This window comes from Anabrus simplex, chromosome 4, assembly GCF_040414725.1.
Source record: "Anabrus simplex isolate iqAnaSimp1 chromosome 4, ASM4041472v1, whole genome shotgun sequence".
In the NCBI taxonomy this organism is placed as follows: domain Eukaryota; kingdom Metazoa; phylum Arthropoda; class Insecta; order Orthoptera; family Tettigoniidae; genus Anabrus; species Anabrus simplex.
The window spans coordinates 451695704-451705295 of record NC_090268.1 but is presented as its reverse complement, the minus strand read 5'-3'; the positions used below and the strand labels follow the sequence as shown (position 1 = coordinate 451705295).

Genomic DNA, 9592 nt, shown 5'->3' with positions numbered 1-9592 from the left:
CTTTTATATTTTTATCGCACAGACTGTGATAACAGAGATATTCCATATCAATGCTGAGCCTAAAATTGAAGTTTTAAATACCTATGTTATTACAGTACACAGCTTCATCTAGAATACTGTAGCGACTCCTGGCTCATATACAAAATTTGAAAACTCGTACGAGGACTGGAGTTCATTTGAGTAGAGGGGTTTGATTCTTACCTCACCCATGCTTGAAATGGTTTTCCGTGGTTTTCGACTTTTTCTCCAGGCAAAGGCCCTCTTCCTTACCATCCCGCACGAGATGCGTGTTCGAGGTACTGGTCCTCCTTACGACCAAATGTGTCCATGAGGAGGAGAAGAAGGGATCTCTCGCTGAGCCCTAGGAAAAAACAACGCTGGATGGCAAACGGGTTAAATAATCAGAGGGATTTGAAAATGATTTTATTAAGCCGAAAAAGAAAATGAAGAAACTTACACGTCCTTGATTAGTCCACTCTGACACAGTATTCTCGTCATAGGATGTGGACTACCTACACTAACGGTATATGTGAAGTACGGGAAGTTGATGACACGTTATCTGCGGTCCATCGGATAGAGAACAATATTCACGTAACACATTAATCTTGCAGTTAAGATATTTATCAGCCAGAAAATATCATGAGTTATCATCCGTTATCGGCTCTTTCAGATGTTGCCTCAGTCGTTCAATCTCCGACCTTTGCTTTCCTTCTTATCTTTTTGTTTGGGAGGTGTAAACATCTGCTATTGAGCAGTTCAAGACCTGCTGTGTGCTGGATGCTTGTCTAAGGCTGTGAGTAGAGTTCTGTTCTTTGTTTCTTTCGTGTTATTATTGTCTTTGCCTTTATTATAATTAAAGGGTCGTCGGGTTTCCCCGGCGGAATTAAAATGAGCGCCCTTTGCTGTTGCCAAATTTGGTTTTATCCGTCACTGGAAACGAAGATCTTGTTGTCATGTTTAATTTATCAGCCAAGGGGCAGAATTGCCGAGACTTCTTCTCTAATTAAAATAAAGAATATAGATATATAATTAGTCAACGTGTTGTCGTAACAACTTCATAAAGGGAATCTTAAAGAAATCTGTGACCTCGTGCTCATTCAAGGACCACGTAATCACTTTTCCGGGAGTTGAAGAAATGTATTAGTACTTTGAGGAGATGCGCTGTCAAGCTGATGGCAGTGCCGACAAGAGAGTGTCGCAGGTTTTGGTCCTGGCTGATTCCGGTCGTATTTGAAGGTGCCTAAATACGTCATCCTCGTTTCGATAGATTTAATGGAACATGAAAGAATTCCAGCGGGACTAAATTCTGGCACATCAGCGTCTCCAAAAGCAGTAAAAGTAGTTAGTGCTACGTAAAGCTAATAAAATTATTGTTATTGTTACGCAGATATCCGTGGAGCGGAAAGAGGTGAAAGAAGGTGCTGCGGTGAATGGGTCCAACTACAATATCAAAATTGAATTAAAAGTATAACTAAAGGTTACATTTCTTTTAGAACTTCCAACTTAACAATTTTCTTCACTGAGTGATCAATAACAAATTTGTGGATTGAAAATAGAGAATCCCAGAATAGGGCATTTAACAATTTTGGGCTTCAAGTCTTCGATTTACAATTTCTGAGCTACAAGCTCAAGTTTACAAAATTTACAAAATGAAGAATAATTTAGTAAAGGGCAGAAATCCCCTAACTCAAGAGCACTTGCTCCCAAAATCACAATGTCTAGCCTTCTAGAGGCACCCTTCACTATTACAAAACTTTGAAAAGAGCTTACAGGCTCTCGATTTTTACAGCCCATTCTCCGGCCTCCCAAGGCACGAATTACAAATGGAAACAGTTTTACACAGGGGTATCTAGTCCCCAACCCAATGGGCCTTTGCGGAAAAAGAATAGGTTAAATAAATGGCCCGAACACAAACTGAATGGAGGCCTACACTTGCGCTCCTAGGTAATGAAATATTAACACCCTAACAGGCTCTGGGCCCAATGAAACAGGGGCTAGTCCCAAGCTACTGAGGTGACTTGCATGAAAATAAATTTAATACATTACAGGAAGAAGACATTTACGAAATTGTAGTCACCTCAAACCAAGATGAAGGGGAACTCGAGAGGGTAACTCACTCTCTATCCCCGATTTACAGTTAAAGACTTTATGAAATTTTACATGAAAAATAAGATGATGATGACGATGCTTGTTATTAAAGGGGCCTAACATCGAGGTCAACGGACCCTACTTGAAAAACAAGAGCTTTACATTAAAACGGTTACATAGTTAAAAATTCTGACCTTCCCCTCCGGTAGGTATGCGGAAACAGCAAGAAAGATTTAATTTATGTGGCCATTACCTGGCTGATGTACTGCCTGCCGATGAATGAGGCGTCCCTCCTCCTGCCTTAACACACACACACTCAGAAAGACGACGATCAATAGACAAGAAAACTCGAAAAGCTGCAACTTATATACCCTCAGGGAAGGTTCAAGAGAATTCAGGACTAATCCGGACACCCCCTCTTATTTTTATTGGCTGAACCCAAAAGTTACACTCGAAACAGAACAAGGAACCTGTGATAGGCTGAAAATTAATTACAGAAAATTTTCATTGGCCAGAATCAAAACTGGCGGAAAGAGACATAAGTGTTTGCAAACCTAGAATTACATAAAAATCAAATGAAAGTTGAGAAAACCTATAAATACAAAATTTCTTTCAATAACACTTCCTCTAGCTTGCTCGAGAGTGCATGACAATAGTTTTTTTGGTCGTGACATTTGTGGAAAAACATCCAAAACTTTTGATGTAAACAAACACACAGCAAATAAACTCAGTCAGTTTAGGCAACTTCATAACAACACAATTACTTAATACTTTAGTGGTGACATCTTCTAATTAAAGTCTCAACTTTATGTAGTAGCAATTTCACATTTTGGTCCATAGAGGAGTTTATTAAGGCGCTTATTTTGAATGTGCGGAGTTGAGGTGTACCTCCCGGTACAATTATTATTATGATTCTTATGATATTTATTATTAATAGGAGAGTGTTGAACCTCGTGTTGGGAACAATACAAAATATTTGCAAAACATGACAGAGATTCTTGTATATGCACACATTTTAAAACGTTAACTGAAATGAATACTTCAATAGTATCATGCTGGAATCATACAAGTTGAGCTTCACTGGAATAACCTTTCCTAACACCGAACTGCCTTCTATCGAACCAGTTATTAATTTCACAAACATGTCTAATATAATCAGAAAGAATGCCTTCCCAAAGCTTACATACAATGCATGTCAAACTTACTGGCCTGTAATTTTCAGCTTTATGTCTATCACCCTTTCTTTTATGCACAGGGGCTACTATAGCAACTCTACATTCATCTGGTATAGCTCCTCTGACCAAACAATAATCAAATAAGTACTTCAGATATGGTACTATATCCCAACCCATTGTCTTGAGTATATCCTCAGAAATCTTATCAATTCCAGCCGCTTTTCTAGTTTTCAACTTTTGTATCTTATTGTAAATGTCATTGTTATCATATGTATATTTTAATACTTCTTTAGCCTTAGTTTCCTCCTTTATCTGGACATTATCCTTGTAAACAACACTCTTTACATACTGCTGACTGAATACTTCTGCCTTTTGAAGATCCTCACATACACACTCCCCTTGTTCATTAATTATTCCTGGAATATCCTTCTTGGAACCTGTTTCTGCCTTAAAATACCAATACATACTCTTCCATTTTTCACTAAAATTTGTATGACCACCAATTATGCTTGCCATCGTGTTATCCTGAGCTGCCTTCTTTGCTAGATTAAATTTTCTAGTAAGTTCCTTCAATTTCTCCTTACTTCCACAGCCATTTCTAACTCTATTTCTTTCCAGTCTGCACCTCCTTCTTAGTCTCTTTAATTCTCTATTATAATAAGGTGGATCTTTACCATTCCTTACTACCCTTAATGGTACAAACCTGTTTTCGCATTCCTCAACAATTTCTTTAAACCCATCCCAGAGTCTGTTTACATTTTTATTTACCGTTTTCCACCGATCATAGTTACTTTTTAGAAACTGCCTCATGCCTGCTTTATCAGCCATATGGTACTGCCTAACAGTCCTACTTTTAAGACCTTCCTTTCTATCACAATTATTTCTAACTACGACAAAAACAACCTCATGATCTCTAATACCATCTGTTACCTCAGTTTCTCTATAGAACTCATCTGGTTTTATCAGCACCACATCCAGGATATTTTTCCCTCTGGTTGGTTCCATCACTTTCTGAATCAGCTGTCCTTCCCATATTAACTTATTTGCCATTTGTTGGTCATGCTTACTGTCGTTCGCGTTTCCTTCCCAATTGACATCTGGTAAATTCAGATCTCCCTCTACAATCACATTTCTTTCCATGTCATTTCCTACATAGCTGTTTTCATCTTATCAAATAATTCCGAATCCGCGTCAGTGCTACCCTTTCCCGGTCTGTACACTCCAAATATATCAAGTTGCCTATTACCTTTAGAAATGATCCTTACACCTAGAATTTCATGTGTCTCAGTTTTAACTTTTTCGTAGCTTACAAATTCTTCTTTCACTAGAATGAATACTCCCCCTCCCACCATTCCTATCCTATCTCTACGATACACACTCCAGTTCCGTGAGAAAATTTCTGCATCCATTATATCATTTCTCAGCCATGATTCAACTCCTATTACAATATATGGTAAATACATATCTATTAAATTACTTAATCCTATTCCTGTCTTTACAATACTTCTACAGTTCAACACTAAGAATTTTATGTCATCCCTACTTGATTTCCAGTTCCCTGATCCCTTATCACTGCTCCCTAGGCCACCCCGTATCCCTGCTGCGTATACTGAGTAATATACCTAGACCTTGGAAGTGAATTTTGATAAAGATGACTCTCTTTGTCTTTGTGAAGACATACTATCTCTGTCCTACGTTATTCGGGAATCCCTTTGTTGGTCAGTTTCATGGTTACCTGATAAACGGACTTTTCGAACGCAATGTACTGCGACCTATATTCGCTTTCCATTTCGGCATATGGGTTATCACATAAAGATAGCGAAAAATCACTACAAAATATTAATTGTTGTATCGTAACACGTTAGAGGAATACTGGCCGAAGTCGGTGATAGGTCGCAATTCATTCGGTCGTTCTGAAGCTGGTTATTTACATTTTCATGTTTCAGTGTGGAAATTCTGCGACAAAATGAACACTACGATATGTGTGAAAGTATAAAGGAAAATAACATTCTTGTAAGTTACATTTAGTTACTTGAGGGAAGTAAACAAAGTATTTTGATAAGGATTGGGTAATTAAGTGGTGTAAAGGTTGGAGTGATTAGGTGCCACCCCCGGAGGCCCGGGTTCGATTCCCGGCTCTGCCACGAAATCTGAAAATTGGTACGAGGGCTGGAACGTGATCCACTCAGCCTCTGGAGGTCTACTGATTAGAGGTGGGTTCGATTCCCACCTCAACCATTCTCAAAGTGGTTTTCCGTGGTTTCCCATTTCTGCTCCCGGCAAATGCCAGGATAGTATCTACCTTAAGGCCACGGCTGCCTCCTTCCCTCTTACTTGCCTCTCCCTTCCAATCTTCCCATCCCTTCACAAGGCCCATGTTCTGCAGAGCAGGTGAGGCCGCCTGGGCAAGGTACAGGTACTCCTCCCCAGTTGTATTCCAGATCCAATGTCTCGCGCTTCAGGTCACTGACCTTGAGGCGGTAGATGTGGGAACCCTCGCTCAGTCCGAGGGAAAATCCGACCGTGGAGAGCAAATAGATTAAGAAAGAAAGAAAGAAAGAAAGAAGGAAAGAAAGAATTACATAATTTATTTAATATTTGTTTTTAAATTTGACGTTTAAGTGTTAAAACATTTGTTAGCAGTGAAAGTAGGGGTCCCCATACTACGAAAAACGTAAAATTAAGCTCTCAAGGGCCCGGAGAGCTTCAAATTGTGAGTCTTGGAAAACACTTCCGACCTAAACGCTAACCCAAAACCGCTGGTTTCTTTACTCCTTTTCTTTTTTATTAAAATCCCAGCCAAATTAAGTTATTTACACAATTCTTTCTGCACTGTGTTCCTAAGTTCGATACCGTCAGGTGTTATTTGATTTTTGGAAAATATCCACACCGAATGTAGTTATAAGGGCGCGGGTGAAACTCGTAGTGGTAGAAAAAGGCAAACTGCGACCGGATAACGATGATTAAGGAAAGGACTTTAGGCCTAATTACTAAAGAATGTATTTTCATACTTAATTTACCTGAAATTCGTAGCTCGGATGTCTTCAACACTGAATTGCTTGCCTGAAGGGCATGTTTTCTTCGACTTGATTCACTGAGATCGTAACTGCTCCGCTTCCTGTGGTCACAGATGAACCGCTGCTACAGCTTACCGCGTATCTGACAACGGCAACGGAAGACGTGGTCCAAGTGCTTGATATATTCCTAAATGATTTATGCCCGTAGCTGAGTATTTTGCACTTAAACACATTATAGGCAGAAAGGCAAGAAGTTGTCGAAGGTTCGCTAGTTTTCGATTCACTCCAGAGGTCTGAAATCAGTACGGCTCTCGGTTAGTCAATCGAACTTCAAGAAGAACAGTCGGACGATGAATTCAGGTCAGAAAATTACAAAGTTCCAAAGTCGAATTCACCGCCTGTTCACAGCCTGTTTCCAGTCATTCGACCAGGTCAGCAATGGAATGAATGAAGCCTCGCCTAGTGCCGAAGATAGTAACTGTGCCGGGTGCCGAAGCAAGTCGCATTCCTCTGGGGCAATGATCAATGAATGACAGATGAAATGAAATGATGTTAGAGAGAGTTTCTGGAATGAAAGATGAAACAGAAAACAACAGTACCCTGAGAGAAACCTGTCCCACTTGCGCTTTGTCCAGCACAAATCTCAGATGGAGTGACCGGGATTTGAACCACGGGACTCGGCTCTCAGAGGCAGGCGCGGAGCTACTTTGCATATAGATACCACTGTAGCACTCACAATGATGGGGTTGCTTGTAATACAGGTTGGTAAACACTGGTCATGGGAGATGTTCAGTTGTTGCCGGCTCACCGCACGCAGCAGTGTTGCACATTAGCTCGTTTTAATGGCAACACATAAAGCGAGTTTACGTGCTCCTATCAGCGAGGTCTGCGCACGCTGTCTGTCATAACCTCATCTTGTGAGTCGAGCCTCTAACCCTCACGCCCTTCGAGAAACAAGAAGCGTTAATGTGGAGGTAAGTGTTCTGACGTTATGGGCTGATGAATATGTAATATCAATGACAGGGAAGAAATGACATTTTCAACTTGAGGCTTGAAATAAGGCTTCTTGAATTGCTGCAACGAACTACCGCTAAAGGAAAGTTAAGGTATTATTCTTGTGTGTTTTACTAATTATTTGAAGGAAGTAATTATCTCCCAATATGACGATGTTCTGTTTCTAAAGACTAGCCTAGAAGTTAGCTCTCACCGCTGTCAGATTTAGAGTGTGCACACCCCCCAACCCCCTCCTCCATCAGTACGAAATATCTCCTTCGATTTTACTCTATAGTGGCTTAAAGGTTTTGGCCTTTAAACCATCTTCAGTTTGCGCCAAATGAAATATAATTCGAAAGCACTGAAGATGATCTGTTTGAAATGTGGGTGCTGAAACTCTACGACATGAACTCCGTGACAGTTCATTAATGACTTTGGACAGTTTATTTTCAATTTACTTTAAGTCGCACCGACACAGATAGGTCTTATGGCGACGATGGGATAGGAAAGGCCTAGGAGTGTGAATGATGTGGCTGTGCCCTTATTAATTAAGGTACAACCGCAGCATCTTCCTGGTGTGAAAATGGGAAACACAGCCGGTCCCACGGTCTAGGGGCAGAATGTTTACCTCTCATACGGAGGCCCCGACTTCGATTTCCAGTTAGTTTTTTTTTACCTGGATCTGAGAGCTGGCTCGAGATTCACTCGGCCTACGTGATTACAATTGAGGAGCTGCCTGACGGTGAGATAGCGGCCCCGGTCCAGAAAGCCAAGAATAAGGATTCATCGTGCTGACCACACGATGTACCGTAGTCTCCAGGCCTTCGGATTGAGCAGCGGTCGCTTGACAGTCGATGGTTCTCCGGGGCTGGTGCGTCATGGGGTTTGGTTTGGAAAGTCGGAAACGAAGGAAGATCATCTTCATGTCTGCCGACAGCGGCTTCGAACCCACTATCTCCCGAATGCAAGCTCACAGCTACGTGACAGATTGTTATTATCACAATGAGGAATGTAAGATTGATTAAATGTGTACCGGGAGGTACCCCTCAACTACGCTCATTCAAAATAAGCGCCTTAATAAACTCCTCTATCGATCAAAAGTTGAAACTGATACTACGTGAAGATGTCACTACCGAAATATTAAGTAACTGTGTTATTGTGAAATTTCCTAAACTGTTTTATTTCTCCTTGTTTTGTTTCGCTATACATCAAGAAGTTTGGACATTTTTCCACAGATGACACTACCAAAAACTCTGATGATGCACTCTGGTGCAAGGTGGAAGAACTTATAACTTAAAGAAGTTCCGTATTACTAGACTTTCCATAACTGAATCTATGTTCAGTTTTGGGGTTGGCAACAGTTCTTTTTCCTTCCGCCAGTTTTGAATCTAGCCAATCAGGAATTTTTGTAATTAATTTTCAACCAATCCCGCATTTCTTGTTCACTTTGTGAATGTGTGGCCGGATTAGTCCTGAATCCTGTCGAACCTTCCCTGAGGGTATATAAACTGCGGCTTTTCTGGCTGCCTTGTCCATTGATCGCCGTCTTTCTAAGTGTGTAAGGCAGGAGGCGGGGCGCCGCTTTCTTAGGCCGGCAGAACATCTACAATGTAATGGCCACGTAAATTCTATCTTTCTTGCTTTCTCCGCAGATTTAATCCAAGAGGAAGTTCCGAATCCTTAACTAAGTAACAAACCTTTCTAAAATGAAATCGTCTTTCGGCTAATGTAAAAATGTCATAAAGTCTTTAACTGTAAATCGGGGATAGAGAGTGAGTTACCCTCTCGAGCACCCCTTCATCTTGATGTGAGGTGACTACGATTTAGTAACTGTACTTTTCTGTAATGTATTAAAGTGATTTCCATGCAAGCCACCTCAGTAGTTTGGGACTATCCCCATTTCATCGGCCGAGAGCCCTGTAGGGTTTAATTTTTCATTATCTGGGAGCGCAGTGTACGTCTCCATTCAGTTTGTGTTCGGGGCGTTTATTTAACCTGTTCTTTTTAGCAGAGGCCCTATAGGTTGGGTACTAGATACCCCTGTGTAAAACTATTTCAATTTGTAAGTTGTGCCTTGAGAAGTTAGAGATTGGACGATTTAGATGTTGCCTTGAGTAGGCTGGAAGAAACTGAGAGTCTGTTAGCTCTTTTCAAAGTTTTGTAATAGTGAAGGGTGCCTGTGGAATGCTAGACATTGTAATATAGGGAGCAAGTGCTCTTCAGTTAGGGGATATCTGCCTTTGACTAAATTATTTCTCATTCTGAATTGCAAACTTGAGCTGGTAGTTCAGAAATTGTAAAACTAGGGGCTTGAAGACC

General features: G+C 40.7%; 1 protein-coding gene across 2 annotated transcripts in view; it reads left to right on the top strand.

The window, feature by feature from the left end:
- Window positions 1-688: 688 nt before the first annotated feature.
- Window positions 689-9592, top strand: part of LOC137500601 (vanin-like protein 1) — a 125697-nt gene continuing 116793 nt past the window's right edge. For both annotated transcript variants that reach the window (XM_068227547.1, XM_068227546.1), the window contains exon 1: window positions 689-793. The gene's annotated coding sequence lies outside the window, so the exon portion shown is untranslated. The remainder of the gene's footprint in view (window positions 794-9592) is intronic.